Raw genomic sequence first — 13,925 nt, 5'->3', positions numbered from 1 at the left:
AATTTATACTGTTATTTAATGCTTTATCAATATGCTATTTAAAATAATTCAATGTGCTAAGGAGCTGTGATATGCTTTCAAATATTAATTTAAAAATTGTAGAACTGATGGTTAATACTGTCTAAAACACACTTACAACCCACCACACACATACACACACATACCCCAAAATAAAATTTTAGAAGGAAATTATTTCAACTTTACTGCATTTTTAGTTTCTATGAGTATATCAAACAAATATCTTTTAAAAGGAAAAACTTGACTTTTTCCACTGGTCCTGGATTTTTGTTTAATCTTCCACCTATTTATATTATACTAAATCTGTTACTTGCTTCCAGGGAGAGAGAAGAAAAAAAATAGTAGTAAAATATTGGAAATATGTTAGACTGAAATATATTTTATATTTTTTTGTATGTTCTCTGGATACTTACAGATTTAAAGAAAAGCTTTCTCAAGAAAGCAGTTTAACTGCATCTGTTGAGAAATAGTATTTTATAGAGTCTACATATAAAATAAACATGTTTTTTTTTAATTGTATAATTTTCTTTCTTTTTTGGAGAGAGAGAGAGAGAGAGAGAGAGAGAGAGAGAGAGAGAGAGAGAATTTTTTTATTTTTTTATTTTTTTTAGTTTTTGGCGGACACAACATCTTTGTTTGTATGTGGGGCTGAGGATGGAACTGGGACCACACAAATGCTAGGCGAGCGCGCTACCACTTGAGTCACATCCCCAGCTCATCAACATGGTTTTAAGTGATCAACATACAAAATAATGCATTAGTTTCAACATGAGAAGTTAATTGAAAATGGTTGAGATAGTCCTAAAACTCCAAGCTTTAAATGTGGAAGGAGAAGACACATTATTGTCAATGCAATAGTTCTGATCTTTCATATAGAAATATTTTTGTTCTTTGAGGACATGTATTAATGTACTAATTTTTAAAAATATTCTTATCTCTTCTCTTTGTGCAATTAGTATTTTGTATTGATTTTGTTTACAAAATGTCTAAAAACCTATGCTTCTAAATTTATTTTAATATCTCTAGCTACCAGAGATCATCTGTAAGCAGGAAATATTTGTATATTATTTCCATTTGCTTCAAAAAATTGGAGGTTATAGTACTAATTTCCTCTCTGTGTGAAAAACTATAATATCACTACTTAACCCAATGTTATGTAGCACTTTAAAAGAAACATAAAGAATCTTCAAATGTGTGATACAATGCAATTTATTGAAATTATTATTTTAGGTAAACAAAAAAATTGACACTGAAATAAATGTTGGAGTAAAATAAAAAATATGAAATCAATCTAAAAACCATACGTTGGTTATATTTTCTAGCTTTCACTGCATAGTGAATGGGGACTCTAACTCAAAACAGCAGTGGCACTTAGTGTGGCAAGCACACTCTTTAAACAGAAGTAACACCAACACACTGGGTTAGGTTCTTAGATTTTGTTATTAAGATAATTCTTGAACTCCCTAACATTTATACTTAGCATGTCTTTAAATTTCACTTATGTTGTCACAAATGACAGCATATTCAACCTTTAATTGTCAATCATACCTTAATTTTACAAAGAACAAAATAGTTTAAAATTTACCAATAAAATAGCAAAAAGAAAGAAAAATTCTTTCAATTAAATTCCCTGTTCTGAATGTTTATGTTCTTTATTTGTCACCTATATTTATCTTCTTCTATAAATACATGGAAGAACAGGAAAAAGAAAACACAGGAAATTGTAAAGAAGTCAAAAATTTTTTATATATACTTCAGCAGTGTCCTGTACCATAACACAGAACACACATGGCTTTGAATTATAGACCATGAAGCTACATACAATATTTCTCAGTTCCAGAAATATTGGTTTTACTGAGTGGTCTTTTATACCTCACTTGTCAGTATGCTAAAGTCAGGCTTGTATCTCATAAGCCAGAAACAATCAATTGATGTCTACTTCTCTAATCAGAGGAGACAAGTAAGAAACTGGTGTCTTTTGGTCACAGAGACCATTTTGCCTGGAGTAATACAGATCAGAGAGGCCAGAAAAAGAGCCTTGCTCTGTTCCCTGCTCCATGAACTGGTAGGGGCACAGGTCCAGGGGCAGGGAGAAACTGACAGGGCAGAGTGATGGAGCTCAGGGCACAAAAAAACAGTCCTTGAGAGGCCAAAATGTTTTAATTTTAAACATATTATATAAATAATTAGCCACCACAGTTTACTCCTTTCTTGAACAATGGTCAGAACCAGACTTTGGGACAGACAAGATGGTAGATTAGGGAGAAGTAACTTTTCTCACAGCTCCATGACTCAGGACTCAAACAGCAAGAAAAGTACTTCTCTTGGAGGTGAGTCAAAATAAACAAAACAGAACAAAAAAGACTCTACTGATACCCAATATTAGACAGACAGACTTGAAGATTGGGAAATTTGGGATACATCAGACAAGGCAAAGGATCAGAACTGCAGGTGAGCTCTGGAGCAGGGAAAATACACAAAGTCAGAAAAGAGCTATTAAGTCCTGGGAAAATCTTGGCATGGGGAACCCCAGGATTGGAGGGGCAGCCAACCCTGGGCTGAGCTGAAAGCTATTTGGCCCAATAAACTGATACATGAAAGTCATGTCCTGCCAGTCACATATAGGGAGCCCAACTAGAAACACTTTAATACCTTTGTAAGACTATGGTGCCAACTCGAAGAGGGAACTTAGATCTGTGAGTTCAGGGATGAAACCAATACATTAATCTCACAGACTCCAGCCTCAAGGTCTAAAGAGAGCCCAGGAAACTAGAAGAATCTCTGGCACACCAAATTTTGGTCACAGAGACCATTTTGCCTGGGGTAATACACATCAGAAAGGCCAGAGAAAGAGCCTTGCTCTATTCCCTGCTCCATTGAACTGGTAGGGCACAGGACCAGGGGCAGGGAGAAACTGACAGGGAAGAATGACTGAGCTCAGTGCTCGGGGAAACAGTTCTTGAGAAAACAAAATACAGCAGTATCCCCAGTCAACACAGCTGGCAAAGGACAGTCTTCCATTCCCACAAGAGGTGCCCTGGAAGAGTAGTGGGGTACAGTCCTTGAAGTGTTTTGATTCATTAACACTGGAAAACTACCCACATAATGAAACACCTGGGGCAAACCAGACCAGATTCCCACTCCTGAGAGCTTCACTTGCAACAACTCATCACACAGAACCCAAAGACAATACCCAGAAAGCCAAGATGCCAGCATCTTTCACAGCTTCTCACATCTTCCTGCTGAGTTGGGAAGCTGAGAAACAGAAAGGCAGATTGGCACAGACAGCGGGCAAAAACTCCCATTGACCATTATGTAATTTTCCTTAGGTTTTTATTTTGTTTTCTTTTGGTTTTGAATGTGTACTGATTTATACGGGATGGACATTTATACGTTTGTACACATCCATATTTGTTTCTGCTTTTTTTCAGTTTTAGCATTTCTTGAAGGTAGCGATTTTTTCATGCTCTGATTTTTCTGAGGATTAGATTTTTGATTAGTATATTTTGGACTGTTTTTCTATTGTCCCTTTCACAACTCTGTTTTTCTTTGTTTCTATTTTGTTTTTCTTACTAAAAGCCAAACTCTATTCCTTTCCTTTTAACTCTTTGTTTAAATCTTTTACTTCTATTTTTTCCTTCCCTCTTATAAACACATCCTACCTCACTTTGCATTTCTTCTACTCACTTCTTTGAATCTAGAATCCCTTTTCTACCACTTCATCTCTTTTTCTTTTCCTCTCAAAGAACTCTATCTTGGGCTGGGGATGTGGCTCAAGCGGTAGCGCGCTTGCCTGGCATGCATGCGCCCCGGGTTCGATCCTCAGCACCACATACAAACAAAGATGTTGTGTCCGCCGAAAACTAAAAAATAAATATTAAAATTCTCTTTAAAAAAAAAAAAAAAGAATTCTATCTTTAACTGGATACTTATGCATATTCATATATCTCGAATTTTTCTCATTTTTACAATTTTATTTGAAGGCAGTTATTTTTTATGATCAATATTTTGAGGATTAAGATGTTTGATTAACATATATTAATTTTTGCTTGTAATCTTTTATTTCTTTTGTATTTTGTATCTTACAGTTTTAATTTTTATCTTATAATTTTTTCATTATTAATTTATTACATTTTATTTTCTCATTTATTGGTTTCCTCAACTCTCTTTCTCTCTTTTTTCATGAACAGTCAATGTTTATTGTTCTCTCTTTCACTCTTCCTTTAATTTTTTACTTCAATTTTTTCTCCTCCTCCCTCATAATTATCATGTCATACATTATGTCTGCTCTATCCCTGATCACCATGTAAAATTGTAAACCCTTATGTAATCTTTCTGTTTTCACCATGGGTAATAAATAATCAGATCTTTTTTATTTATTGTGATGATCAACACTGTAGATTTCATTATAAGAGCTATGATATTATAAGATATTATATTTCATTATAAGAGCTGTTATCTGTTTCCTCCTAAACTGGGAGATAATAGAAACCTTCAAGGATATTATAAGTCCATAAGGTAGAAACTCTACTGCCTCAAAACCAACAGTTAGATGTATAGACAAACAAACAACATGAAAAAGCATAGGAACAATTTGCCTCAAACAAACAAAAATACATGAAAAATAGAATCTATTGACACCACAGTGAAAGAAATGTCAGAGAAGGAGTCTAAAATGTTCATAGTTAAATTGATCTGTGAGGTAAAGGACAAGGTAAGCAGAAAAATACAGGAAGCAAAAGATCATGTAAATAAAGAGATAGAGTCTGGTAAGAAAAACAAAAAGATATCCGTGAAATGAAGAAATCAATAACTGAAATTAAAAATTGATTGAAAAGCGTCACCAGCAGACTAGACTACATGGAAACTTGAGACTCAGGCAATGAAGACAAAATATATCATCTACTGTCATGTATAACTAATCAAAACAAATTTTAAAAAAAATTTAAAAAGATAGTGCACCATGGCCAAGTGGGGTTCATTCCAGGGATTCAAGGTTGGTTCAGCATATGGAAATCAATAAATGTAATTCACCACATCAATAAACGTAAACACAAGAATCACATCATTATCTCAGTAGATGCAGAAAAAGCTTTTGAAAAAATACAGCATATATTCATGCTCATAACACTAGAAAAACTAGGAATAGTAGGAACATACCTCAACATAGTAAAAACTATATATCCCATACCCAAGTCCAACATCATTTTGAATGAAGAAAAATTGAAAGCATTCCTTTTAAGAACTGGAACAAGACAGGAAAGCCCTCTTTCACCACTTTTATTCAACATAATCATTGAAACACTAGCTCGAGCAGTTAGACAAAAAAAAAAAAAAAAAAGAAATGAAATGAAATGGATATGAAATGGTAAAGAAGAGCTCAAAATATCCCTATTTGCCAACAACATAATTTTATATTTACAAACCCCAAACATGCTTTCACAGAAAGCTTCTAGAACTTATAATTCATCATAGTAGCAGTGTATATAATCAACACTCATAAATCAATTGTATTCCTATACACCAATGGCATTACAGCTGAAAGAGAAATCAGAAAAACTATCCCTTTTAAAATAGCCTCAAAAAAATGAAATACTTGGGAATCAACCTAACAAAAGAAGTGAAAGACCTCTATAATGAAAACTACAGAATACTAAAGAAAGAAATTGAAGAAAAAATAAGAAAATGGAAAGATCTCCCATGTTTTCGCATAGGCAAAATTTATATTGTCAAAATGGACATAATACCAAAAAATGCTATGTGGATTTAATGCAATTCCTATCAAAATTCCAATAACATTCTTCATAGAAGAGAAAAAATAGTCATGAAATTCATTTGGAAAAATAAGAGGGCTACAAGAGTCAAAGTATCCTTAGTGAGAAAAGTGATGCAGGAGGCATCACAATACAAGACTTTAAATAACACTACAGATCTATAGTAATAAAATGGTACAAAAACAGACATGAAGAACAAAGGAAGAGAATAGAAGACACAGAGACAAACCCAGATAAATACAGTTATTTCATACTAGACAAAGGCACCATAAACTGATAATGGAGAAAAGACAGCCTCTTCTACAAATGGTGCTGGGAAAACTGGAAATCTATATGTAGTAGAATGAAATTAAACCCCTTCTCTCACCCTGAACAAAATTAAAATCAAAGTGGATCCAGAATCTAGGTAGTCATTGGACCAGAGACCCTGTATGGACTAGAAGAAAAAAGTAGACCTGATTCTCCTTCATATCAGCTTAAGAAGCAACTTCCTCAATAAGACTCCTAAAGCAAAAGAAAGAAAATCAAGAATCAAAAAATCAGATGGTATTAAACGAAAAATTTCTTTTGCACCAGAGGAAATCATCAAGAACATGAACAGAGAGCCTACAAGGTGGAAGAAAATCTTTATCACCTGCCCTTCAGAGGAAGCATTAATCTCCAGGATATATAAAGAAGTTAAAAATGTAACACCAAAAATAAAACCTAAAAACCCCAATCAATAAATGGGCAAAGGAACTTAACAGGCATTTCACAGAAGAAGAAATATGAATGGTAAAAAAATATATTTAAAAAATGTTCAACATCTCTAGCAATTAGAGAAATGTAAATTAAAACGATACTGAGATTCCGTCTTACTCCAATCAGAATGGCAGTTATCAAGAATACAAGTAACAATAAAGGTTGGCAAGCCTGTGGAAGAGAAATATACTCTCTTTCATTGCTGGTGGAACAGCAAAATGGTGAAATCACTATATAAAACTATAAATCACTATATAAAACTGTATAGATTCCTCAGGAATCTAACCACCATTTAATCCTGTCCTCCCACTTCTCAGTCTTTACACAAAAATCTTAAAATCAGTATACTACAGTGACACATCCGAATCAACATTTATACCAGCTTAATTCACAATAGCCAAGCTGTGGAACCAATTTAAGTGTCCTTCAACAGATAAAAGGAAAAAGAAAATGTGGTATATATACACAATGGAATATTATTCAGCCCTACAGAAGAATAAAATTATGGCATTTGCTGGTAAATGGATAGAACCAGAGACTATCATGCTAAGCCCATCCGAAAAATCTGAAGGCCAATGTGTTCTCTCTGATATTTGGATGCTATCCCACAAAGAGGTTAAAGAGGCGAAAAATCAAAGTCCTTTGGACTAGACAAAGGGGAATGAAGGGAAGGGAGTGGGGAGGGGAATAGGAAAGACAGTTGATGCACAATAGTAAGTAACTAGATCAATGAGTATAATAAGAAATTGGTTGGTCAGGATTAAAAAAAAAAAAGTGGTTACCCCAGAGTTTATACTCTTGACTTGAAAATATACTGTCTCAATTTTTAAAATACTTACAATCTACCTTAGAGATTTTACTTTTACCACCAAATAAGTGACAAAAATAAACAAGTAATCTGAGAGAAACAAAAACATATATTTAGAAATTTCTATTGCATATTAATAATGGCACTTTTTAAAATTTCTCTGCTATAGATATTATTAATTTATTTTCACATGGAAATACATAAAAATGTGCTTTTAAAAATACAAGAAATGACTAAATTATTTCATTCTGAAAGGAAAGAAACAAGCTGGGTGTGGTGGCACATGCCTAAACTCCCACAGAAGGATCTCAAGTCAAAGTCAGCCTCAGCAAAAGCAAGGCACTAAGCAACTCATTGAGACCCTGTCTCTAAATAAAATTTAAAAAAAAGGGATGGTGATGTGGCTCAGTGGTTGAGTGATCATGAGTTCAATTGTTGCCCTCCCCCCCAAAAAAGAGAGAAAGAAACAATTTATGGTTATAATTTTAAATTATCTAAGTATCTGAAATTCTAGCATGATTGCTTTAAAAATGTTACATAATAGTAATACTGAATGTAATATTTCAAATATATTAATTTCCATATAGTCAAAAGACAATTGTTTTCAACACTCTCACAATGTTTATAAGATTTTTTTTATTTTGGTTTGTATGCCAGATGATTGGGGGAAATATAAACTCCATTTCATAGAGCTATAATGTGGGTATCCAGGAAATATGAAAATACTGACCAAAAACTGAACTCTATTTTCTGGGGGTGAAGAGTTCTTAATTGATTAAAGACCCATTAGGAAGAATAAAAAGGAAAGTAAAGACATGATTGGCTATTGACCTTGAGCTTGACATTTCAGTCAAGAAATCTGATAACATAGACAAGCATGACAAGCAAAATCCATGTTTCTTTCCTCCTATGCTCAAATTTGAACCATGGAATTTTACAACACTTCAGTGATCCATGTAGGGAGAAAGTGTCTGGTCACAAGAAAAAAAAAAAAAAAGAAAAGTGGTAGAATGTCATACTCAGTTATTTCCTGGGAACACCAGAAAACACGTTATATTCAACATCCTGGGATATGCTTGACTGGAATGGTTGCCTTAAGTGCCTGCTGGAAAACAGAACAAAACAAAATGTATATTTCCTCATTCTTTGCAGCTTGGATCTGAGATGGGCCATCTTTTTTTACTGCTTAAATGGAGCCACCTACAAGTCAGCTTCAGTTTTCCCCACTTGCTTATGCAGAACCCACAGATTTGCCTTAGGTGGGCACGTATGTCATATTTTTGAGCATGTGCTTTGTTGAGGGCACATACATTCATTTTCTCTCATAGGCACCCCAAGAAGCTTCAGCATAGCCATCCTCTTCCTGGGCTTTTGGAATTATCTTGACTTGTGTTTACACTGCCCTTTGCCCTAGATAGGCATTGGTAGTGTATGTCTTTAAATTTTTCCAGATACCCAGAAAACCACTCCAGCCTAAGAAGAGGGAAACAAAGATTCTTCTCTGTTCAGTCCTTCAGAAAGCCAGCAAACAACTCAAAGGCATGACCATGGATTTAGGACCAGATGAACTCTGTGGCACCAGCAAAACACACCAAGGATACAGATGCTGTCTTCAGATCAACACTGTTGCTGAGTTGTAGAGTGGAGAATGCTAGGCTGGTAGGTGACTTCCTACCAAAGTGTAGCTGTTCTTTTCCTCTTTAAGCAAGTCCTTGGGTTCTATAAGTTCAGATTAGATTCCAGAGTTCCAAAAAAGTTAATTATCTCAGTCTTTTCCAACTGATATTGGTTTTAGTGGAGGGAAATTTTTTTTTCAAACCTTTACTATTGAACACACTTTTGTTCTAATTGCAGTTGTACTAATTATTTTCAAAATACCATTTTGATATATAGTGCACCTTATTTTCAATTTTTTTTTTTGAGAGAGAGAGAGAGAGAGAATTTTTTAATATTTATTTTTTAGTTTTCGGTGGACATACATCTTTATTTTATTTTTATGTGGTGCTGAGCATCGAACCCAGTGCCCTGTGCATGCCAGGCGAGCGCGTTACCGCTTGAGCCACGTCCCCAGCCCTTCAATTTGTTTTTAATGTGTTCTTTTGAATATTTTTTTAGTTTAATTTCATTTTGAAAAATCGCTTTTTTCATTCCAAGTAATTAGGTTGAGGAGGTAGATCAGTTGTTGTAAAGCACTCGGCTAGCATGTGTAAGGCCCTGGGTTCAATCCCTAGTACCTAGTTTAAAAAAAAAAAAAAACATATATATATATATATATATATATATACACACACACACACAAACACACACACACACACACACACACACACACACATATATATATAAAACATTAAAATGTATAAATGTATGAAATATCTGCAAAGTTTATATACCATGCAAGGCAACTTTCAAAGGTTATGGGATTAGGACATTAGGACTTTGTGGAATGGTATTCAGCCTAGCACAGAAACTATTTATAAAGAAAACAAAACCAAGAAAATAAGTATTAAATATAAGTTATAAAAGTAATTATAAATAACACTAAAATATTAGAGTGCTAGAAAACATGTATTTGTTTATAACCTTTTATTTTGTACATTAATATTTTTCCTAATTAAGAATATATTCATAGATATCCTCCAGACCAAATAAAACATGTTTGTCTTTCATAGTTTAATATGATTATTCCGTGACAGAATAATAACTTAACACCAGAAAAATTGGATGGCCCTAATTCAGAAGTGTCAGCCAATTACTTATGATAAAATAATTTATGGATATTCTAGGCCAACTTATCTGAGTAAACATGTTTGAACAACTCATATTTGCATTTATTTTTAAGTAAAACTGAAATAGCTTCTTATTCTTTTCCTTTGATAGAATTTAGTTTAAACTCAGTGGCTGAAATATAAAAACAAAAATTGCTTCATGTCATCTTTCCTGGCCTAAGAATTAATCAAAAAATTGTAAAAGACAAAATGCCAGTTATATAATCATGGAGTCAGAGGTTATTAGATTAACAGAAAGGTAAACGCAAGAGAAGAAAATGCTAAACCATTTAGCATACAGGTCATATTCTGATTCATTTTCACTGCCATACTTTATTTTTAGTTCTCAACAGGCATCCAGAGATAAAAATCAGATAACCTTTAAAAGCAGTTTCTCAAGAAAGAGTGCACATGTGTACACACACACACAATTCTCTTTCTGAAAAAGTAGAACTTTTAAACAATGAATATTTCATATTAATCCCTCTACCTTTCACTATCCTCAAAGATATATCATCATTTGATATTTGTAGAATTCTATTAAGAAAACACTATGCATCATAACACTATGCATGTTCTATATTCCAAGGTCACACATTTAGGGGAACTTCAACTCAAAATAGTAAACATGATTACAGATTATAGTGTTAATGACATACTCCAAATATTCAGAATATATATGTATGTGTGTTTGCATGTGTATGTGTGTGTGTGTATAAAAATATATATGTATGTATAATACGAAAATATATATACATACAATATATATGACATTATATTTTTTTTCACCTACACCTACATACAATAGAGAATTTGAGAAACTGCCAGATCTTTCATGGAAACTCTGTGGTAAGCTAATGTCAACTTGATTATGATCTAATCTCACTTCCTATTAAATCTGTGATAAATCTATGACTGGCAAAGTTACTCATTTTCCTTTTGTCTTTTTTTTTCTTATCCCATATTTAAATAATGTGCTTATCCTATTGCTTTAACATTTAAGGAGGAAAATTGTGTAAAAAATATGTTTAGAAAAAATGTACAATATTGAAAGTCTCTGACTTATAATGGTTTGACTTATGATCTTTCACAATGGTATGATAGTAAATCATATACAGTAGAAACTGTATTTTGAATTTTTTAAAAAATTTCTTTTCCAGGCCAGTTATACAGTCTTGTGATGCTAGTCAGTTACAGCAATCTTAAGTTCTCAATCAGCCAGGTGGTCACAGGGGAAACAATCCCAACTCAGTAGTGTATTGTGTTGCTAAGATAAGGTGTTCAATAAGTTAGGTATATTACTTGCACTTTAAATTTATAGTATGTTCAAATTATGGTGGGTGTATTGGGATGTAACTCTATGGAAATGAGGAATAGCTGTAATGTTATGGGTGTTTTCCATTCCTTTTCTCTTCTCCTATGTTTCTTTGTTCTCCTACGCTTCTTTGTTCTGCTCTGCATCATGAGGTTGATCTGCACTCATTACATAAAGGCCCTTGTTGTGAAGCTTTCAGTTGTGGTGAAGTAATGAGAAGTGCCAGCCAAAGACTGAAGTGTAGAAGGTAAGGGATGCTGGGGTAATTTTCTTCATTTCCTACCAGGTTAACAAGACACAATTGCTCTCTTATGGCCATCTCTCTACAGATTGATGGATCCAGATCCATCCATCCATCTAGCTATCTACCTATTTACTTTTTAGTTGTAGATGGATGCAATACCTTTATTTTATTTATTTTAGTTTTATGTGGTGCTAAGGATCGAACCCAGTGTCTCATGCGTGCTAGGCAAGTACTCTTCCACTGAGCCACAATTCCAGCCCTCTCCATGGGTTTGGGTAATAACTTCCTTGCATTGACCCCATTGTTCAAGAAGTGGCCATAGCTCCTAATTTTGTTCCTCTTACTATTATCACATTTCTTGTAGATGTCCTTGACCTTGACTACATTTTTGTTAATAATTATTTTATTAAGTTTTTTCAGTCGCTAAAAAGGCAAGGCACTCTGGCTTGTGCATGTTCAAGAAAGTTCCAGTTTATGCCTCTTACTCTGGCCTACTTATTAATAGAAGATTGGCAGAAGTGAACACTATGTTCACCTTCTGAGTATGCCATTTTTTTCCTTGGGTAATCCTGACATATATAAATATTTATAAAAATATGAGCCATAATTAATAATTATTCAGCAAATAATATGTGAACTTATTTTAGCTTTTAATAGACAGATACATATCTTTATATCCAGAAGTCAATGGGAAAATAGATCTGAATAAAGTTTTATATCCACAAATATCAGTAACTTGGTATTAAAATGATGAGAGGTCAAACTTGCTTTCTTGTTTAGTTTGTACTTAATTGTGGAAGAGGAAGTGCTGTGTAAATTATTTCATTCAGCATATGTGTCAAATTGTCACTGCAGAAAATGTCTGATCAATGAGAATTTTTAATATTCTTTCATAGGCAAATTTCTAGTAGTGTCCTGGTACTATTAAATTATTTTCCTGTGGTTTATCTTATGCTGCCATCATGAAAGATATAATGATAAGAATGACCAAGGAAAACATACCTCATTTTATGGTATGGGATTTGACAATAATCATCTAAATTTTCACAATTTAGGACCGTAGAATCAATAGGTTTACTGATGTCCCAACATTATTAATCCAATTGTGGAGAGGATTTGTCTAGGAAGAGCTAATAGCATACTCTATGTGTTTTGTTAGGAGACTCTAAGAACAACTAACCTCAGCTTATTTTTCCTAATACTCTTTGCTTCTTTAGGCTGCTTACTATGAAGTGGTTTCCTGGAGTTAATCTTTTACATACCAGCAATGCATAAGTTGTTGATTTTTCAAAAAGTCACTTTTTCCAAAGTATATACTTATATATGTTTTTAAAATACTAAATTTATTTCTTATTTATAAATTGAATTTTATATCCCCCCCCAAAGATATGCTAGAGTCCTACTCCCCCCTATAACTTAAAATGTTAGCATATTTGACGTAGTGGGTCTTTGGGAAGATAATCAAATATAATAAAGCCATCAGGGAAGATCCTAATTCAATATGATGGGTGTCCTTATGAAAGGAGAAATTTAGACAGAGAGAGACACTCACAGAATACATGTGGAGAGATACAAGGAGAAGACAGCCTCCTAAGGACAAAGGCCTGGAACAGATTTATTTCTCACAGCCCTAAGAAGGAACAAACCAAACTGACACCTTGAGAATATACTGCTAAAATCTACAACTGTAAGAGTAAATTTCAGTTGTATAAACAACCCAGTTTATGGTACTTTGTTGTGGCAGCTTTATAAACTAAGACACTAGCAAAGAGACTAAATATTTTCATTAACTCTGTCTCTGAGCTTTCAAGTAGGCAAAGCAAAGAAATGGAGAATAGTTATAGACCTCATCTTCTGTTAAAATACAGATATGACTACAGATTTTTCTAGTCACTTTATTCTATAATGGCTGTAACTTAAATGATATTAAAAATAAAGGCCAGTTAACATATTAACAAAAATCATTATAGTGGAAAATTAGGAATGGTAGTCTATAAACATTTTACTAATGTCAAAGGTCATTTTCTGTATCTTCTCATGAAAAATATAACTTGCTGATATTCCTGTTTATTATCAAGTTTATCTTAAAAATCTGAAAAACATTCTAAATAAATGTCTGGTTGAAGACATTGTAAAGCTACCAAAGAACCTGACAGTTCAGGGACAGAAATCCTCAATTAAAAACAAACAAACAAACCAAACATCCCACAAGCCAAAACAAAGAAAGCACTGAAGCAAGCCTGATTTTCTACAGTACTTC

The sequence above is a fragment of the Callospermophilus lateralis genome, chromosome 9, assembly GCF_048772815.1.
Source record: "Callospermophilus lateralis isolate mCalLat2 chromosome 9, mCalLat2.hap1, whole genome shotgun sequence".
NCBI classification, from domain to species: Eukaryota; Metazoa; Chordata; class Mammalia; order Rodentia; family Sciuridae; genus Callospermophilus; species Callospermophilus lateralis.
The sequence above is the reverse complement of the archived record's forward strand: the minus strand, read 5'-3'. Positions refer to the sequence as shown.